The following is a 6108-nucleotide window of genomic DNA, read 5'->3' as shown; positions in this document are numbered from 1 at the left end:
TACATTTTTTTAATAATGTTGGAATAAATAAATAGCCTTGGTTTCTAAAATCTGTTGGAGATGTATCTCATGGGCTGTGCATAGTATTTGAAATAGTGCTCTAAATTAAATTTTGTTTCATTTTGTTATTCCATAACAATACTTTATGTTTCATTATGTGCTTCCGTCAACAACTGATTTCTTTTTGAAGGTTACTAAAAATGTTGAATTGTTTATTTACGTTGGATCAGCCCTAGATCCCATGGTCATGCCCGAAGAGGGAGGAGTAGTGACCAAATCTCTTATGGTCATGTGGACAGTAGTGACCAAGTCTCTTTGATTTCAGCTACTATCATGGTGGAGGAGCTAGAAACACAGGAAGAGGAGATTCTATCTATGGAGATGGGGCAGGGATCTTTACATGAGATAGATGAGACACTAGCCCCTGAGGAGAAGATAGTCCCATGGGAGATAAGGGACGAGGTTAGTGCAGCAGCAGAAATGGAGGATGAACAAAAAATATTCATGCATAGGGGAGCAGATATGCTTGAGAGCACATGTATATTTAGATGCTTTGATTGTCCCTCTATTCCCTTGTGTAGATTGATTCCATATGCATGGGTGAGAGGGTTGAGAGACAATCTTAGTGGGTTGAAGAGTGCCTTCGCAAAATAAGGATTTATGCCAGAAAAAGGATCTTTCATTGTGTCTTTATTGACATGCAAAAGAGAGGAGAGCCTTGTGACAGGTATGTCAATACTTTCTATCCTTTTGCCATTGTTCACATTCTTTGGATTTTGTTTAAAGTTTAGCTTTTGTGTGTACTCAAGATGAGATCAAAGCAACATGGGACCTCTATGGAATGAGATTAATGATTAATTCAAATGTGAATTGAAAAAGAAACCAAAGTTTCGAGATCTCGTCAATCACATGTTCTATGTTTGGGAAGAAAATCATCGTACTGTGGCATGGACAGAGGCAATTAAAGAAAGGTTTTCCACTTCTAAGGAGAAGCATTGTCGTGTTTTGTGCACTGTCATAGATCCTACCAAAGTGCCTGAGATTGCATTGCTAAGCAGTTTGCAAAGAATGAACTTGTAAGTGTTTTGCTTGTTCAACTTTTCTAGTATTTAAGTTATCATATATTTGAATGCTTACATGATATGTCAATGCAGCATGAATACTCATACTCTGGTTTCCACTCATCTTTGTGATGAGATCGTTAATACCACACACATTTTTTCGGCGGATCATGTGATGTACTTGAACGGTTTACCCGAAAAGGATCAAAATCTTATTACTGCCGTACGGAAACAGTATGCCAAAGGTTCCTGGCCTTGGTATCTGCTCACTCAACGTTACCTTGGTAGATTGGTCTATGATGTATGAATCCAATAAAATTCTTTCTTTTGTCATTGTTATGAGTGATTATTAATATAGTCTTGCTTATTTTGGATTTTAGATTCAAATGACAACAGAGAAAGAGAAGAGAATGTTGAATGTGAAGCATGGTTTGTCTGACGAAGACTTCAAAAAGGAAGAGGAGAGAATTCACCAAGAGATCACACACAAATATCAAGATTGTATTGGGAAGATACTTTATTTGTTTGCATCTACTCTTTATTTGTGTCGAATGGTACAATATGTAATTAGAGTAATTGTCATTTTTATACTCATATTGCACTTACTTAACATTGTGGATCCCAACCTTGGGATGGATTGGATAGCAAGGGTTTTGTCTCTGAAATGGGGTAATGATAGCTGGGCTACATTGGAGAAATTGAACTTAATAGCACTCCAAGATGCTCCCGTTCAAAACAAGATTCATTGGATTTCCTTGCTTAAAGCGGACAAGATTACAAGGGGTGCATATGGTCTTAAGAAAGGAGATCACGTCTTCCACATGTAAGATGATCCTTGATAATTAAACTTGAATTTGTTGTACTTTCTTTTTTTTCTCACACTCTTTTTGGACTTGTAGGTGGCTTCGTAGAGAGGGTTTTTTGGCACGAGTCTTTGAAAGAGCATTTCAGATTGTGTCAGATCTTATGGATGTGCCTGGCGTTGTGCCTTTGCCACATGACTCTACCCTCACATTCTATTTTGAGGAGGTAAAATTTGAAGCCAGACCCTTTTTGTTTCCAATTGAAGTGTCTCTTGGAGCAAAGACGAAGGATGTGGAGAAGCAGGCATTGAAGAAGGTAGATACATTACAAATGGCAGCACAACATTTTTCTTTCAGGTGAACAATTTATTAATTGCAATTTTATTAATTTTTTATGTTTATGTGATGAGCTTCATGTAACTTGTTAGCTGTTCATTGTAGATTCCTTATGTTTTTGGTATCGCAGAATGTGTTACCTGCCATGCCTTTTTTGGCAAGACAATGGACTCAGATGGCTACTCAAGACACATGCATTTACCCCCCTAGTATGCGCAGTCTTGAGTGCATGGGAGATTGAGAATTGTCCGTGGTGGATAGATATGGAAAAAGGACATGTTCTTGGTCGTGAAAGAGAGCTGCATGACACGATGTTGAGGGATGCTGTGATACAAAATCCACCAGTAGATAGATGAGAGGCAAGACATGCAGGTATGTTTCACTCTTTGGCATGCCAAACGACCATAAGTTAGTAGTATTTTGACTTAAAATGTTTTGTTTAAGATGCATGCAACTCTCAAAAGGAAAAGGAAACATTTGTGGATACGATCGTAGAGGAGGATGTGGGCTCAATGCCTGGTATGTTTTATAAAATTTTGTTAATGCTTTCAAAAAATATGCTTCATAGATGACTAATTTTATCTTGTTGTGATGCTCGAGTGTCTTCTAGCACCATCATGGCTAGGAAGACTATCTCATTTTTTTAGCTTGTGAAGTCTCCACTACAAAACATATCTAGTTTTGTTGACACACGGTGCATGGCCATATTGGGGGACTACATTGCCATTGCTGCAGACTAAGAGTGGAAGTCCAAAATCCCATATGGATCCCCGTACATGAGCATCTTTCATGGGAACGTTCGGAGACTACACTATATACTCTCACGGGGAGAGCCGTTCCATGGGCTGCTGATTTCATTTTCTTGGATCTCCCCTTTGGTGGGTCTCTAGTAGGCTCCTCTACTCTACCTCAGTGGGACATTTGCAGTGAGGATCATGTGCATGCTGGAGTTCATTTAGCATTCTCGACGCTAGCAGATTTAGGCTAGCTTCTGATCATGGTGTCTACGGTGGGTGAGATCCTTTTGTTTATGATCATGCCATAAGATAGAAATAATCGGTGTAAGTGTTTGTAATATTTAATTCTTTGAACAGGAGAGGCCATTGGGTGGGTGGAGAGGTTTTGTCGTGCTGCAGAGATGGTTGTTCATCGACTTATTGTAGTACTCCATCATGGAGCCTATGGTCATTGTGAGAGTTTTGGTGGTCCTATTGAGGTGACACACTTGCTTTGTATTAATACTTTAATGATTTATGTTGTTTCTTTCTCTAACCGTGCCTCTTTTGTTACAGTGTCTTTGCTCTGTGCTATTTATGGTTCATCGAGTAGGTATACGTCCACCGTGCTTCATAGCAGAGAGCACTGTCCTATTTTCTTGCCTTGGCATCATCAGATTCTTTTATGATCATCATGTTCTGGAGCTCTCTCAAGCTAGATCATCATTAGGTGATCCATTGCGAGGTGGATTGCAACGGAGCCATTCATTTGTTGCATGCTTTGTGGAGATCCTTTGTTGGCGTGGAGGTATTTTCTTGGAGCTTGGATGTGGTACAGCCCCTACACTGGTGGCTTGTGTGGGATCAGTACAGACATGTGTTGCGCTCGACATTGATGAGCCATTGATTTCAGGATATGTGCTACCATTACTCCGTCGTAGAAATCGGAGCAGAGAGGACCCCTCCACCTCCTTAGATATTGATGATGAGGGTGATATGCCATCACGTGTCAATCCCTTTGATGACTAGTGAGGCCCATGTCTTACTATGACATTGATATTGCTTATGTTTTTTTATCCTTTTGATGTCAACATTGGTATTTAGTGTTTATGGATATTGCTTCTATGTCTTGTTTAGTATTTTGTCTTGATGATGCATTTTCTTGTTGGTTGGAAGTTCCATGCCAGTCTACGTAGAGGAGATGGCTTGGAGCATGGAAGTGGACATGCTTTATGATTCTAAAATTTGTGAGACACGTCGGAGATGGAATGTCTACATCGACAATGAGTGTGAGAATTGAGGGATTTGTATCATATGGTTCTTGTCATGTTTTGATGGAAACTTTTGAGTTGATGTTCTAATGTTTTAAGTCATGAATGATAAGTATTCACTCTTTGGAACAATTTGGTTAGAATTTCAAATCCTCCTATGAGGTGCCTTAAATGGCTAATGGGTTTGTTTTGAAATATTGACCTATGTACAAAGGAAGCTCTGTCCATTTTTTTTCAAAACTAATATTATGTTTTTCTTTGTTTTCTTGTTAGGTCATATGCATTGATAATGCGTTGGAGGGGGAAAGTCTACATCGACAATGAATGTGACTAATCATAAGAATTGAGAAAATTGTAGCATTGATGTTAGAATTGAAATTCATGTCTCGTTATTTTCATATGGTTCTCATCATGTTTTGATGGAAACTTTTGAGTTGATGTTCCAATGTTTTGTTGTGGATGAGAAGTATTTACTCTTTGGAACAATTTGGTTAATATTTCAAATCCTCCTATGAGGTGCCTTAAATGGCTAATGGGTTTCTTTGAAATATTGAACTATGTACAAAGGAAGCTCTGTCCAATTTTTTCCAAAAACTAGTATTATGTTTTTCTTTGTTTTCTTGTTATGTCATATGCATTGACAATGCGTTGGAGGAGAAAAGTTTACATTGAGAATGAATGTGACTAATCATAAGAATTGAGAAATTTGTAGCATTGATGTTAGAATTGAAATTCATGTCTTGTTATTTTCATATTGTTCTCATCATATTTTGATGGAAACTTTTGAGTTGATGTTCCAATGTTTTGAGTCGTGGAGGAGAAGTATTCACTCTTTGGAACAATTTGGTTACAATTTCAAATCCTCCTGTGAGGTGCCTTAAATGGCTCATGGGTTTGTTTTGAAATATTGATCCATGTACAAAGGAAGCTCTGTCCAATTTTTTTCAAAAACTAGCATTATGTTTTTCTTTATTTTATTGTTAGGTCATATGCATTGACAATGCATTGGAGAGGGAAAGTCTACATCGACAATGAATGTGACTAATCATAAGAATTGAGAAATTTGTAGCATTGAAATTCATGTCTTGTTATTTTTCATATGGTTCTTGTCATGCTTTGATGGAAACTTTTGAGTTGATGTTCTAATATTTTGAGTCCTGGATGAGAAGTATTTACTCTTTGGAACAATTTGGTTAGAATTTCAAATGCTCATGTGTGGTGCCTTAAATGGCTATGGTTTGTTTTGAAATATTGATCCATGTACAAAGAAAACTATATCCATTTTTAAAAATAAACTAATATTGTGTTTTGCATAGTTTTCTCGTTAGGCCATATGCATGACAACAACGCCATCATAGATATTCGCTCGGGTTCTTGTATGCTCACTCACGCTTGCTTGGGCTACGGTAGAACTCTTGTAGCCCTTACACAAGGCCAATACATCTAAGACACCAACTTAAAAAGATGAAAAAGAAATAGCAAATGATAGAACAAAAAAATGTTTGAGTAAAACTTGAGGTCAATTCAAGCACCAAGGTATACTCACGAGCCACTTTCGGCTTACACCATGGGAATAGGAACATAACCAATGAGTGGAAAATTAGCTTTTCATTTTAAGAAATTTAACATAAAGAAAAAGATAAGGAAAAGGGAAAGGATAATAAAAGAAAAAGGAAAAGAAAAAGATAAGAAAAAAAAAGAAAGAGAAGATAAGGATAAGGATGAGGTGAGTAACTAGCTTGTTAAGAAAGTTTTGATAAGTAAAATACGTTATCAAGATAAGTTATAAAAGAAAGATAAGTTATAATTTATCAAGATAAGGGAGATAAGCTATCAAAATAAGTGAAAGCACTTATAAAAAATGTGCATAAAAAGAGGGTTTCTCTTCTCATTTTCTACTTCCCTTCTCATTTTTAGAAGT

General features: G+C 37.2%; 1 pseudogene; it reads left to right on the top strand.

The window, feature by feature from the left end:
• The first annotated feature begins 333 nt into the window (after positions 1-333).
• On the top strand, positions 334-3945 carry LOC147446539 (uncharacterized; annotated as a pseudogene).
• Positions 3946-6108: the final 2163 nt, after the last annotated feature.

The sequence above is a fragment of the Adiantum capillus-veneris genome, chromosome 12 (assembly GCF_014529385.1).
Source record: "Adiantum capillus-veneris isolate H3 chromosome 12, ASM1452938v2, whole genome shotgun sequence".
Taxonomy (NCBI): domain Eukaryota; kingdom Viridiplantae; phylum Streptophyta; class Polypodiopsida; order Polypodiales; family Pteridaceae; genus Adiantum; species Adiantum capillus-veneris.
Note: the sequence above shows the minus strand (reverse complement) of the source record. Positions and strands in the feature narration are given on the sequence as shown.